Raw genomic sequence first — 15926 nt, forward strand, 5'->3', positions numbered from 1 at the left:
ACTACACTTTCCCCCTCTCAGTTAATTGCTCTCTGCACTGTTTTGTTGAATGATTCAAGTTGTAATTTTTGCTCCAATGTTATTTGTTGTTATTACTCTGTACTTTGTTGTTCCATTGTACAGCCCCTTGGTGTAAAGCGCTCTATAAATAAATCAATCAATCAATGATCTCTTGCAGTGGAACTCCAACTGCAAAAGCTTGTGAGGCCATAGCACCTCTGGTGGAGTGCGCTCCAAACGCCTTAATGTCTATACCTGCGAGCTCCATTACTTCCTTCACCCACCTAGCTATGTTGGCTGTAGCAATCGCTTTATATGGCTTCCTACGCGCTATAAGCAGTTGACTAACTCCTGCTGGCCTTATCGTGGCTGTTGTCCCTTCATAGCACTTTATGCATTGCGCTACACACAATTTATCATTGTTTGGGAAGTATGGGTACGAGATCACTTTAGAATTGGTCTTTGTATGCTGCGCTATGTTAAACGCAATCTCCTCCGGGTAGAATACTTTTCTATCTACTTCCAGAGCCTTGAAGTCTGAAATTCTTCTGCAGGACACTAAGTAGAGCAATGTCGCTAATTTCCCTGAAAGTTGTTTATTCGATAGCAAGGCGTTCCTCGGCCACTGCTCGAACATGTCGCAGGATCTTGTGTACATCCCACAGCGAAGAATATCTCGGCATGGGGGGCTTGCTAACTTTCACTCCTTTCAACAGCCTTGTCACTGCTGGGTGCTCTCCTACTGGAGCGCCGTCTATGAGGTCGTGCCCAGCAGAGATCGCTGATCTATATACTCCTACTGTCCTGAAGGCTCTAGCGGTGGAGGGTAGGCTGGCTAAAAAATTCACTACCTGCACTATTGGTGCTGGAATGGGAGAAATACTCCTCCCCCTGCACCACAACTCCCAGGCTTGCCACGCGGGAATTATAGCTCCGGATTGTGGATGGAGCCCATGATATATTGATACATTCTGCAGCTTCCTCTGAAAGCCCTAGCAGGCACCATCTACACCTGAAATTCTGCATGCTAACAGTTTTAGTGTCTGGTCTTGTATCAGAGGGTGATGGGCTCCTGCTGGGTCGGATAGAAGATCTGGCCTGTACGCAATCCTCTGAGGAAAATCCGTAGAAAGTTCCATCAGAACTGGAAACCAGGCTTGCGATCTCCATTCCGGCATCACTATCACTATCTCTGCTTTGTCCCTGCGGACCTTTGCTAGTACCCTCGCCAGCATCGCGAAGGGGGGAAACGCATAATGTGTCGATGTCTGACCTCCCCAATGGTGAAGGAACGCATCTGTCCCCTGAGCCTCCGGGTCTAACTTCCAACTGAAGTATCGTGTTAGTTGCTTGTTCAATCGTGAGGCAAATAGGTCTATGTTCAGAGGGCCCCATTTTTGTTCTAGCTTCACAAAGACCGTCCTGTGAAGCTTCCAGTCGCTGTAATCTAGCAAGTACCGGGAGTTCCAGTCCGCCACTGTATTCAGAGCCCCTGGGAGATACTCCACTCTAACTGTTATGTCCTTCTCCAGGCAACTGTGCCAGAAATCTTTCACCAGCTCTGCCAGCATTTTGGATCTGGATCCTCCTAGTTTGTTTATGTATCGCACTGCCGATATGTTGTCCATCCTCAAAAGGATGCAACAGTGCGCTCTACCTTTGGCAAAAGCTTTTACTGCGAAGGAGCCTGCGAGAAGCTCTAAGCAGTTGATGTGCAAATCTAGCTCTTCTTGGGACCATTTTCCCCCCGGTCTCCGTTTGGCCGCATCAGGCTCCCCAGGTTGACCTGCTGGCGTCTATTTCTATAATGAGTTCTGGAACATCTCAGAAAATGGCTTGACCGTTCCAGACTTACATATTGCGGAACCACCATGTTAGTTCTGTCTTGCTCTCTTCGTCTAGCGGCACTAGCCGATGGTATTTCCAGCCTTTCCTTTAAGTACCTGACCTTCAGTAATTGGCTGGGAAAGAATTGCTTGAATGGACGCTGCTAGAAGTCCCACTATCCTGGCTAAGTTCTGAAGGGAGGTATCTGGCTTCATGAGCTCTGATCTCAGATCTTTCTTGATCAACCTTATTTTGTGTGCTGGAAGTTCTAAAGTAGCTTTTCTCATGTCTACAGTAAAACATAGAAATTCTAGTCTCTTGGTTGGAGTGAGTTCTGATTTGTCTCTGTTCACTAAAAAACCCAGGCTTGAAATTAGGTCTATCGCCCATTGAACTTGCCTTTGCAACCGACCCTTGTCTTCTGCCATGAAAAGGATATCGTCTAGATAGACAATCATTCGAATACCCTGCTCTCGAAGTGCTGCTGCTACTGGCCTCATGAGCTTGGTGAAAGCCTAAGGTGCTGATGCTAGGCCAAATGGAAGGCTTTTGAACTGCCATACTTCGTCTCTCCAGATGAATCTTAGGAAAGGACGGCAGTGTACTGCTATCAGCACTGTCAGATATGCATCTTTCAGATCCAGTCGCGCTTGCCAATCTTCCTTTCTGAGCAGATCTCCTAGCAGATGGATCCCGTCTATCTTGAAATGCCTGTACACTAACCAGCTGTTCAGCTCTTTCAGATTTATCACAGGCCGAACTTTGTCCTTGCAATGAACTAGGAACATGTTGCTCAGAACGGAGTATTCGTGCGACATTGCCCTTTCTATTGCATTTTTCTGTGCTAGGGCCTGAATCTCTGCGTCTAGTAATGCTTCTTCTGCTTGTGTCATTGTGTCATGTGGATGTGTAGAGGGGGACGCTTCTGCCTTGGGGCCCCTAGGAACTCTAACACAAAACCTTGTATCGTCTGCAGGACCCATGCGTCTGAAGACAGATCGCGCCAGTTGCGCCAATAATACATTGTGCTGCCCGCCACTGGAGGATAAGTCGCTGTGCGCTTGCTCACCTGTGCTATTGCTTTGGTGTCGGTAATATCCACGTCCACATTGTCCTCGGGAACCTCTTCCTCTATTTGGGAAGAACGCGTCTTGCTGGCGCGATTCTCAATACTGTGAACTGGGACCTTGTGACCTTCTGTTATTGAACCGGCTGGCAGATTGGCCCCTATATCGGCCAGCGCCTGCAAAAATTCTCCCCGGAAATACCTTCCTGATGGATGCTTGGGCTTTTTCCAAGGTGTTAAATGTCCCGACAAATTTATGAATTTCCTTAACGAAGGTATCTCCGAAAAGGAGGCCTTGGGCACTCTCACCGGCTTCGTAAGAAGCTAGGTCTGCCAGCTTACTATCTATCTTAAGGAGCATGGATCGCCATCGCTCGGATGATAGCGCACAGTTGGCATTGCCCAACATGCAAACCGCCCTCTGGGCCCATCCTACCAGGATAACTGGGTCTACCGGCTCCCCAGTGTCTTTTGCCCTTTCTGCTAGGTCCATTACTTTTGCGATGGGTCCGGTCAGATCCAGTAGCTTACCTTGACATGTCTTCCATGCCCGGTCCACGCCCTTCCTGGCATCTTTACTTGCCTTTGTCACGAAGGTCCGCATCATGTGGTCGAGTTCTAGCGTGTCGGCCACTTTCTCTGCTAGATTGGGTCTTGGACACTCCGCTCTGAGGCAGAATCTGGTATCTTTCTCCAGGGGTTTTCTCATCTTTTGAGCCATGTATAAGGCCACCCTTGGTGAAGGAATCCATTCTGTGGACCTTGGGTGCCTAATGGTGTCTGGCTCGAACATGTCCTCGTCGTCATGGGGGCTCTCCACAATGCTGGCTTTTGGCTCGCAGGAGTTCTTCTTCAGCAAGGTCACAGTCACTTTACTCTTTTCGTATCATCCTCAGGTTCCCCTTCCTGTTCCGACTGATCTGAGGATGATGCAGCTTCCCCTGTATTTTTCGCCCTTGGGATAGGGGGTACGAGGCTGGTCAGGGCTGCTTTTGTCAAAAAGGCCTTCTTAAGCCTGTTGAATGCGTCAGCTGCCTCCTGGGGCTTCTTTATCTTCCCCATATCTGTGCCCGGGCGAGTAGGAGAGTGTTTTCTCTTCCGGGCCACTTTCCTCCCCTTTTCTTCCTGTTCCAGAGGCTTTTGTGTGGCTGGCACCTGGGTCAGCGAGCGTGCCAGCTTTCTTGCCCAAAATCTCTTTGAGGATTAATAACCTGCCTTGAACAGGCTTGACTCCCTGAGCAACAGCTCTCACTAGAGAGTTTCCTAAGACCTTTTTAAAACTAAAAGTGAGGTCTATCTCTTCTCCCATGAGCTCTCCTTCTTGCTCATATTCTATGTCACTCCCCTCAATCCCCTTGCTCCATGCCTCATCTCACATGTTGCAGCCCATGGGGCTGATGTAGGTACTTGCAGCACTGTTAACAAGTTAGTGCCAAGTAGCCTGTGGTCCTTTCTGATTTTATTCTCCCTCCTTTTTTTTTTTTATATTTTAAAATGCCTCTGATCCTTTAAGTGAACCGCTAAGAAATCACATTCTTTGCACGTTCTGGAAACGAATGGGAGAACGAATGCTTGTTCGACCGTTAAACCGTCTCTAAAGCGCTACTGCGCATGCGCGAGCACTCCTCCGTACATGTGAGGAGAGTTGGGCTTGTTGCTCGCTACAGGGAGAAAACTGATATACATTAAAACTGGCAACTGACTGGCCGGAGCCCCCACATGAGTGTAATCACTCGCGGGCCTGGCCTGCTGTCAGTCGCGTATTAATTTGCAACGAGTTCCGGTGCATGTGAGGTACGCGGATCTCCAGTTGCGAAACGAACATCGGCTCGTAAAAATAATTACAAGTTAATTGAAATGCGATATTATACGCTGCGCACATTATGTATTATCCAACTTATGTCTTACAATATAAATGGAACATTAGTATGACTACAGAGAAGTTCAGTGAATCACAATCAAGTTACTTATCTCTGTGGCAGCAGCAAAAAAGAAATGGAAGGGACGCGGTACAACAGACATTTTGTAGTGGAAAGGGGACCCGGATTGGACAGTTAAAAGGGAGGCTGAGGAGTACTAGGCAGCAGAGCCTCATGGGAGATGTGTGTCTTTCCACACTCGGTGTTTGTTTTTTCTGTGTTATTTACACTAGTTGAAGCTGTTTAAAAAATATATATATATTAATAAATTGTAAGATTTAGAAAGCTGTGGTTAGCAGTAAAGTAAAGAAGTTGAAGCATAATGCTCGCCTCCGGTCTTGTCATAGAATTATGGATCCATTACACGGTATGCATCCCCGAAAATGACACCTCTATTTAAAAATACCAGCCTCCTATAGCTTAAGTGGAACGGATGGTGGATGACGTTTACAATATAAATTCGAACTGTGGAAATGGATGTGTCTCTACAGCAGCCTCAGAAGCTTTGCTGCTACACACATGCTTCATGATGCCCTGGGGTTGTCTCGAGCCACACCTAGGCTGAAGTTTAGAGCCAGACATTAACACCGAGCACACCACTGACTGTGGGCATGTATACAAGGGCTGCAGGACTCGGAAGCTTTTAAGCGCCACCGAGAGCAGGGAGTACGCCATGCTTCCTTTCAGTGTCAGGTTAGATTGCCATTTCGCTATTTCAGGTACGGAGTGCTCAGTGATTTGGGCCTTGTTAGGCGGAGAAAGCCTTTCACCCCAAACATCTGTTCCTTTCAACTGAAAACCACAGTGTGCTGTGAAACGGCAAAGCTGCGGCCAGAGCGACCCGGGGGGCCGTAGGCAATCTGGCCCCGGGGATGAGCAAGGTTTTCAAAAACATGGTATCAGACAGCACTTAAATGAAAAAGAAGCTAGTGAAGCATGTAATACGCTGCAGTTGGCCAATCGTGGTTGCCCTTGGGGTTAAAGGTTACACTGCATGAATTTCGTGCTTTAGTCTTCACGTGATCATATTGCTGGGTATCCATAGATTTATAAAGTGGTTGGAATAGGGTGTTGGATTGGCAAGCAGGAGTTAAAACAAAGGACCTTGTAGAGATGTAGCTTGTATTTTGTATTAGGCTAACTCCATATGTGTGTCTCTTTGGCCAACTGATATTACTGATATAATATTACAACTGATGCAGAACCTTGCTTTATGTTAGATGTTACTATGCCTGAAAGGTAAACATGTGTTAGGTGAACACAGGAAAGGAGTAGGCATGTTTACATTGTATACCATAAAAGCTAAATGCATGTTAGGTGAAAGAAATCATGTTTTACCTTTTCATTCTTTTTACCCATTCAGTTTAATTACATGTGTAGTGTGTTTGTGAGCAAGATGCAGATTTGTAGTGTTCAATGCAGCTACCATTCAGGGCAGTGTAGGCACACACGACTGCTACTGGTGTTTAAATTGTTCTATTTTTTTTTTTTATTTTTTTTTAGCTGAATTTAATCAACTTTTAAAAACAACATATGTACAATAAAATAGAAAAAAAACGAACAAAAAGAAACAGGTTCAAATACAAAAGATGACAAGCACAATAAGTACATTTCTATACATTTTTTTTTTCCCCCCTCCTTTCTTAAAAAGAGAAATTTATAAGACAGAATGAATAGTAATTTTAACTTGGCTCATCCGGTCATATTCATTTGCTGAGTTTAAATATAAAAAAATAAGAAATAAGTTTTTAATTAACTGGGATCTCCCACTTTAAGGCATTCTAGAAGGTTCACATCATGTAGAAAACGAATAACATTGATTCTAAGTAACATATTTTTACCTTCAAGTATCATTTGCCATAATGAATCTGAAGACAAGTTAACATATTCTTTGAGAGAAGACTTAAGAAATTGAGTTCGTTTCATATGCAAAGAAGTACATTCAGTGAGTAGATGTTTAAGTGTTTCTTTTTGACCAGGATCTTCACAATGTCTACAGCTATTATCAAACAACAATTTCCGTCTCTCTAATATCTCGCGTGTTGGGCAAAGATTGAATCTCAACCTAGAAAATTCAATTCGATGTGCAACTGACGGGGACTCAAGTAAATATGGTTCCATTGAACCATGTTTTTTATGAAACAGAAAATAATTTTTAAAGTCACACAATTTTGCACAATGCTCTCGAGTTCTAATCCAATCAGCATCAAACATCATGGTTTTTGCCTTATTAGGATTTTCAATTAGAGTTTGCAATGACACATCTGCTTCTGCTAGTGCATTAATCGCAATTTGGCGCCATTTTGACATGTGTAATTCTTTGCTAGTAAACATGTGGGTTGACAAGGTGCCTATCAGCATCAAAGTATTCATAGTCATTATGCATTTACGAAACAAACTAACAATGGACCAGAGGTGTCGAGTGTATAAAGAAATCAAGCCCAACTCATGTCTAATCCAAGAGATAGGAATTGTTCTATTGTTACCCCACTTGCATGGGAAAAAGTAGTTTTTTTATTTGAGAAGTGAAACGCTGTTCCTGTCACCGCGCTTGAAGAGCTGGTGTAGCATAAGGTCACATTTTGTTGTTCCTGTTCTTTTTGTATAGTGTCTCAAATTAAGAGGCATTGGAAAACATAGAGGTTCAGGCTGGGAGACAAACGTATGTCCATATCTGAGGATCTTTGCAGCATTCCAAGGTCTTCCACCATTTTGCATTTGCGTGTTTTCTGGTCCTGGTGAGTTTTGACGTTGCCATTCAGTATTGTCATGTTTGTGTTGTTAATGTCATCTTCTGGGCTGAAATAATACCCCCCTGCAGGATTGTCTATATTAATCTGGGTAAAAGAGTAAAGTGCCATGCTCATTCTTTTTCTGGGTGACTGTCTCATTTCACCAACACAGAAAATGCTGTCCTGGAATTCAGTGCACGCAGTCGGGTACACTACATTGGTGTATGTGCAGATGAAAAGTCTTGGGTTCCTGTGTAGTATGTTGAATCTCTGGTGCTATGATGTGTGCACAGGCTTCACATTGTTTGTTTAGGTAGTAGCACGTCCCATATTCCGTTTGTGAGTCTGCTTTCATAATCACATATTTCATATTGTTAGGTTATCAGAATATCACTAACTAGTGTAAAAGCCAGTGTACACGGGCCAAAGTGCGTAAAGGAAGCCATTTTCAGAGTGTCAATATGTTTTGTGGTATACTTCTACCTGACCCGTTGCGCCGGTGTGACAGGGCTGCCCTCTCCCTAGGCATTTGGAGTCACGCCACAGGAGCTCTCTGCTCCAGTGTCACAGATGCTCTATCCCACCCGGCCCTTATGCCCCTCACTCCTCTTCTCCTGACCTGACCTATTGCATGGTGTGACAGGGCTTCTCTCTCCCTCAGCGTTTGGAGTCACAGTCCCACTTTCACTTCAATGTTCATTGGCATCCCTGCCGAAATAGCTGAAACTCCTCAGAACTGCATATCCCAGAATATTGTGCATTTGGGTAGTATAACGCCCATTGAAATCCCTGCAGAAATAGCCAAAATCCCACAGAACTACACCTCCTGGCATTCTGTGCGTTCGGGCAGTCGCCTAGATTTTCATTCACACAGTAGGATAACCACATATTTCCTAAGGCAACAACTACCTTTAAAGGTGACAACAGGTGAAACGTGGCTTCGGACAAACATACATCTGGCCTTTTATTATATAGTATAATGGGATTTCTTGGAAGTCCTCCTCTCAGACTTTCATTTCTCTGGAGAATGGATTGGAGGCTCCTTGGAATCTTGTACAGGGTGTCCAGTTGCAATAGGAGGTAACCTCTACAGGGTCAGAATCATTGCTCATATCCCAACAGTTCATTTAAACGTATCCATGTTGATCTGTGGATCTGGTCACCCACAATGCTGTGGGTGAAGCCTTAATTTATGATTGTTTACAGTTATCAGCTGACCTTCTGACTGTGAGCTAGTTAATTCAGCAAAAAATGGAACATTTTGAAATATTGTTTAATATAGTTCAAAGCATACCCAGGAATCTGCATTAGCAGTTATTGATGATGACAAAACGTGTCATACAGTGGTAGATTACTGTAGCATGGTAACATATGCTGCTACACTAGTATGGAACCTACAGGGATTCTGGAAGGAGAATGTTGAGGAGGAAGAGGACACTGGGAAGACGGTTGGAGAGACTGAAGCATCTCCCTTCAGAGACTCCTTTCATATCCCCTTTTAATACATATTCCTTTACTGAAATATATTAATAAACCCCTAGTTATATTTATACAACTTCTGCCTCATCATTGATGCTACGTTTGGCGACAAGGACGTTTTGGAGAGCAGTCACCAGGTCGAAGAGAAGGAATCTGAGTTTGCAGGTGAGCGTGAAAGAACCCTGCCTTCATGCATGTTTAATAAGGATTAGCAAGTCTACGCAAACAAGTTGCTACATATATATGTATTTATGCTCAGTTGGACTCATGGTTGCTGTTTGTTGTGCGCGCGTGCATCTCGAGCCGCACATTGAATGATAACACTGTCCGGAGCTTGTCGCGAGCTTGTAGTATTAGGGAAAGCTAATTACTTCAGAGTAAAGTACCCGCAACGCAGTGACGCGTTGCATACGGGTGGCCATTTTGGGTGGGTAACCCTGGCAACTGCAAACAAAGCCGTTGCGGTCGTAGCGATCGCTGTGACAGCGTGATTTCCAGTGAACAAAGTATAAAGCAAGTCATATGTGTATTCGGATGAAAATTGCAGTGGACAGCAGGACAAGTGATCGCACATATTATAAACTGTATTAAAAAAATGTTTTTTTCAGTGAATGAGGAATCGAGTGATCCGCTCCTGCTCCTACTCGTCTCAGTACCGGCACAATACAGAGAGAAAAGAAGGCAAATGATGATTATTGAGCAGTGACATTCACCAAGAAGGTGATATTGTATAGGCAGTACATCAAAACGCATAAGGAAGTGTTTTGTAGTTAAGAAGAAAGGAATTATCAAATGCTGATACAAGTGTGTCGGCAGCAACCATTACAATTACATTACATTACAATTACAATTTACCACCTTCCACAACGACAAGATCATCTTGTGCACTCATCCAAACTTCTTGCCCAAGGTACTCTCTCAGTTCCACTGGAACCAGGAAATCTACCTGCCAGTATTCTTCGCAAATGCAGTCGGAGGCTGAGAGGGTGTTGCATTCCTTGGACTTGAGAAGAGTGCTCAAGTTTTACCTCTCGTGACTTTACTTTACTTTAAATTTGTAATGCGCGGCCATAGACCTGTGGGGGTAAGGGCGCAACAGACATAAAAACACTTGGATACCAGAGCCAGGAACATTCCCCAGGTCGAAAACCAGTAGAAAGGGCTTCAAGTGAACAGGAGGGTCTTGGGTTTCCTTTTAAAGAGCTCAATAGATTTCAGACATCTAACCTCCAATGGTAATTCGTTCCATGCCTTAGGGGCTGCAAGGTGAAAAGCTCCCTTAGAAGCCTTCACCGTCCTAATTCTGGGAATAGACAATAGCTCCTGAACGAGATCTTTCTGAAAATCGGAGGTGTTGTTCGTCACCTTCGGGGGCTCAGCTCCCGCCACCCAAGCTTCCAAGGCATCCATAGCCCGTTGGATGGTCCAGGCCATTTTGGAGGCGTACGTGGCCATGAGTAGGACTGTTCCCGCTGGGATTCATGCCCACGCGGTCAGGGCCAAGGCTACGGCTGCCGCCTTTCAGAGACACGTTTCCTGGGAAGTCATTAGCAAGGTGGCTACGTGGACGACTCTGCGTTCTGTAGGCACTATTCCCTGGACACCAGCTCCATGCGGGATGCAGAATTCGGTCAGGCGGTTCTGAGGAACCTTTTTGCTTCCTCTTAAGGATGAGGCAGGTTGTCACAGCTCCACCCATTGGTCTTGTTCGGTGGAATCACCCACAATGATGGAGGAAAGGGGACGGGATGTATTAATTAAAGTTAGTCACTGTAGTGACTAGAGTACTCATAGTACTTAGTCCCCTTTCCTCCATACGTCCTTCCCCCGCTAGTATGCCAGGGGCTAAAAGTGTCAGCATAGCCAGGTATTAAAGCGTCCGATATGTACAAAGGGGACTGAGGTGAGGTGCCAGAGGGCGGGGCTTCGAGGGCATTCCTGCGTCCCTGCACGCTATGCTAAATTTAAAGGGGTAGCACATTTTTTGCTAGAAAAGGTTACGGTACCGTTCCCATGTTGGGGGACGCCCACAAGGATGGAGGAAAGGGGATTAAGAGTATGAGTACTCTAGTCACTACAGTGAGTAACTTTACTGTTTGTATCCATGCAGAAATATGATTCATAATGGGAAATGTTTCAATCCACATCAAAACCGAAGGATATGTATCTCCCATTAACCGGCTGGTGGCTTTGAATTGTTGCCAGTTTGTTTCCGCAAAGGGGAGTGGTTGTGTGTGGCTAGGGAGCTGGAATGGCCAGTTGTGGTGGTCTGCGGATGCCCATATAATTCCTCGGAGTATAGCATTATCTAGCTCAGGGCGACCCCTTCACCATTTGACAACCCCACTGTTGTTATCCTAGGTCAGGCAAGAGACTTTGTCACAGCCGACAGAGCCTAGGGCCAGGAACGCTGCCCTTTCGTGTCGAGAGCTCCTGACTTTGCAACCCCCTGCTGCCTGAACTACATTTGCCGTGAGTGCCTACCCGGGAGAGCTTGCCAACTGAACGTTCTGAACTGTACTATGCGAACCTCCCTTTCCGCTCACTACGCTCGTGCCTCCCACCTTACTAATGTACCTGCACTGTGTAGCTGAATCTGCCGAAATACTTTTTGGATTGCCTGTACCATGTCGCACTAACAGCAACACTAGTACTACTACCAACCGGGCCTCCCCTAACTGTCTTCTGTGCGAGTACTCCTGCTGTACCGACCACTTTCCTAGCTTGCTGTCATAACTTGTTTGTGCTCATTTGTCTCTAGGCCACTGCTACCTTACTATTTCAACTGCATTTTAGCTGAAATTATATGCGCCTAATTGTGTATGGTCGCCTGCATTTGCTGCACCAACAGTTATTTTAGCCTGATCTGAATGTGACCTGAAGATGCCTATTGTGTTTAGTTGCTTACTCGGGCCCACCTGACTGAACCTTCAATTGGCCTAGCTGCGTCCTCATAAATCTACTTAGGTATGACTATACCACATTGTGCAAACCTACTTCCTAGTAAAATTTATTGGGCTTCATTACAAGTTTGGAGGCAGCCATGGTGCTGTTTGCACCATGGCTGCCTCCAAACCGGGCTCCATTACCGGGTTCCTGCAATGAGGATTTACAGAGTCATTCCGGCATTGGAGGACCTGGTAATTCCTCCTTGCAGGAACCATTCCCCATTCCCATTTGAGACCCCATAGGGTTCAATGGGAATGGGGAGCGAGGTAATAACGGGCACATAACAACTGGCCCGTTATTACCTCCCTCTTCCCCTCGCGGGACCCGTAAAGGACGCCTGGATTTACCCGGCGTCCTTACAGGATCCTGCAAAGGGAACCTCGTAATCAGCGCTCCCGTAATGAAGGGGGCTGGTCCCGTACCGGCCCCCTTCATTACGGGAGCGGAAGGGTCGTAATGAGGCTCATTGTCAGTTACACTGCCTGCCAATTGATTGTCCTAAAAGCTTGCTTGTCGCTCTCACATAATTCTGCCACATCTATTGTCTATCATGTTTATGTGCAATTTAGCGGAGCTTCCTTTAATGGTATTCCCACTCCTTACCTTCACAGCCTGGGTGTCTTTCTATGTAGCCCAGCGACAATGTGTTACTTCATTAGCTTTTAGCTCTCTTTTTGTCATGACGGCAGATCACATCTATAGTCCTATCGCAAAACAACTTCGTCAACAAGTACTGAAACCACATAGCTTCATTAAGGGACACCTCGCACTATGTGTTAACTTGCTTAATGACACCACTGCAACGACTAACCAGTACCTTAATGCCCCTGCACTATGGCTTGAACACTTCTCAAAGAAACCCACACCTAACCAATCGTGTTCACCACTCCTTAGAAATAAGAGATTAGGATCTAGATTCCTTCGCCATAGTGGTCTTATTAAGAATCCTTGCTCCATGCCCAATCCACCTTCTCCTAGCCTTAGCCACCAGTTACCTTCCACACCCATCGCTACACTACAGTTCCATTATGTAAAGATACACAGATTAAGGGCACCCTTGTCAACGGCAGATCCCTTTCAGCACATGCACTAGATATAGCCAATCTTATTAAGACTCAAGAGCTTGACTTTATGGCAGTATCTGAGACCTGGCTACATGCAGCCTCAGGCCCTGCACTCTCCCTGGCGATACCACCCGATTACTCCATCACTAGATGTGCCTGCAACACTGCACAATCTAGAGGGGTGGAGTTGCCTTCATTCACAAAAATTCTCTTGGTCTGAGAGCTATACCCAATGTAAACATTGACTCTGCTGAACTACTCTAGGTCAAACTACCACTCTCTCCCAACCAAACGGCTACCATACACCTTATATACAGACCGCCCGGCCCTGCAACATCCTTTGTGGATGAAATTACAACCTTACTACTAGCCAAATCTAAAACTAAATCGCAAATCATCCTCTTAGGGATCTCCACCTAATGACCCCACTGCATTAGACTTCGCTGATACCTTAACTGATTTAGGATTCACCCATCACATTCAAGAACCCACCCATATCAAAGGGAGGACTCTTGACTGGTTAGCGGACGCTAACTGTAATGTTAGTCTACTATCCATCTCACCTTGCGCATGGTCGAATCACCATATTATTACTTTCAACATTGATGCAGTCCTCCACCCTCCACCTGCAAATGCGCCTGCCCTCCCGACCAGAAACAAGAAGGGCATGACAAGAGATTAATTGCTCCCTCTTATCCTTCCTACTCTCAATAAAGTCACTGATTCATGCTCTGATCCATTGATTTTAGCTGATACATACAATCACGCCATGCTAACAGCCCTAAATTCTATCGCCCCTCTTAAACTTAGGAAACCAAAACCTCACGCGCAGTTGAACTCGTGGTTTACTCCACAGCTAAGAGTGCTCCGCAAAGCTAAACGTAGCGCTGAAACCCGGTGGAAAAGCCATCCTTCTGATGCCCACAAGGACGGTCTCATCCTAGCCTCCCTAAATTACAAAGAAGCTATCTTCCAGGCTAAAAAAGAGACTTATAATAATCGCATTATGCAAGTAGACTCAAACACTAAAGAACTATTCAAGATTCTAAAGGAACTCGAATCACCTGCTATATAGATACCTGTACCAAAGATAGTAAATGGTGTGCAAACATACAGACAGCACTACTGGATAAAATTGCATCTCTCCAATCTAAAATGAAAGTAAAAAAAACTGTCTGCAGACGGATAAACTTCAGGTCACCTCCCCTAGCGACATCACCCCGGCTACACCGAACACCAAACCTTTCTCCTTCTCTCCACTTACTATTGCTGAAGTGGAAGGTATCATCAACAAAATCAAACCATCCAACTGTCAATTTGGATTCATGCCCTGCTCTTATTATCAAGGAAGCCTCCCATGATCTAGCCCCTTTTATCACGGCCTTCATAAATGCATACTTCAAAACAGGCATTGTCCCGGACATTCTCAAGGACGCCTGGGTCATCCCTTTGCTTAAAAAACCATCACTAGACCCCAGTATACCAACAAATTACAGACCTATCACTACGGTCCCTTTCATGCTCAAAATATTAGATTGTGCGGCCTACCTCCAGATCCAGGACTATCTCGAAGTTAACAATCTCCTTGGGTTGAGACAATCTGGCTTCCGCCCTAGGTATGGCACTGAAATGGCCTTAATCGATCTTAAAACACAAATCGAGGTCTTGAAAAATAATGGGAAATTAACCTTGTTATTACTACTAGATCTTTCTGCTGCTTTCGATTTGGTCAATCACCAAATCTTGTGCCAGCACCTCAGATCTGCCGCCCACTTTTCCAACTCTGCCACTGCTTGGATTAGTTCCTTTCTATCCAACAGATCCATGCAGGTTTTTTCCCCTTCAGCCTACGCTGACCCTGCTCCTATTCACTGTGGTGTCCCTCAAGGCTCATGTGTGTCCCCTACACTCTACAATGTGTTTACTAAACCACTCTTTGATGTTCTTGACTATCTGGGTGTTTCATACACTAACTATGCTGATGACACCCAGATACTCATCCCCATCACAGGAGACTATACAGTTGACACCAAATCTTTGAACGACATATACCTGGTCATTCAGGTCTGGATGGCCCAACATGAACTTTGCCTCAACGATGAAAAGACAGAGTTCCTCATATTAGGCACTACCCAACGCCTCAATAAACTAGACCACTCCTTTAAGTCCTTCATCATTGACAGCAATGTCATAAAGGTCTCCAAGGACACACAAACATTAGGTATCTATCTTGATTCCACTCTTTCCCTGACCAGACAAACCAATGCAGTGAGGTCAGCCTCGGCCTACACTTGCAAACTTATCTCTGCCTGTAGACCTTTCCTGACCACTCCGAATTGTATCACCTTGGCTAGAACTCGTATTATGTCCAAGATAGACTATTGTAGCACCCTCTATCTTGGCACTAGTCAGTCCAACATTAACAAACTACAAATCACACAAACCAATGCCATTAGAGCGGCACTAAATATTCCTAGAAACCAACATATCCCCGACTTCAGATCCAATCTACATTGGCTTCCAGTCAAGCATAGAATTTCTCTGAAAACTCTTGCCCTGACGCACAAGTGTTTGGCTAACAAGGCCCCTTCCTACCTATCCAACCGCCTTACCCTCCATACGTCTGCCTGCCCCCTGAGAGCGGCCCAAATACACCGCCTATCCCAGCCTTGATTTAAACAACAAAAAGCTGGGGGTGTGAGTTTCCCTGTCTTGGCCACCAAGCTTTGGAACTCCCTCCCGAACGCCATTAGAACTGAGCCTTCCTTCCAATCTTTCAAGAATAAAACCAAGTCATGGCTCTTCGCACAAAATATTTGATTCAGCCTGTATGACTAGACCGGCTATCCCTAACTTTGAGTTAGAGATCTTACTGCATTATTGTCTCTGT

The 15926-nt window shown here is 45.3% G+C and overlaps 1 protein-coding gene across 14 annotated transcripts in view; it reads left to right on the top strand.

Moving 5' to 3' along the window:
* Positions 1 to 15926, top strand: part of TMEM266 (transmembrane protein 266) — an 818009-nt gene that overhangs the window by 754041 nt on the left and 48042 nt on the right. The gene's annotated exons all lie outside the window — the stretch shown is intronic.

This window comes from Ambystoma mexicanum, chromosome 11 (genome assembly GCF_040938575.1).
Source record: "Ambystoma mexicanum isolate Mex_15411 chromosome 11, UKY_AmexF1_1, whole genome shotgun sequence".
Classification (NCBI taxonomy): domain Eukaryota; kingdom Metazoa; phylum Chordata; class Amphibia; order Caudata; family Ambystomatidae; genus Ambystoma; species Ambystoma mexicanum.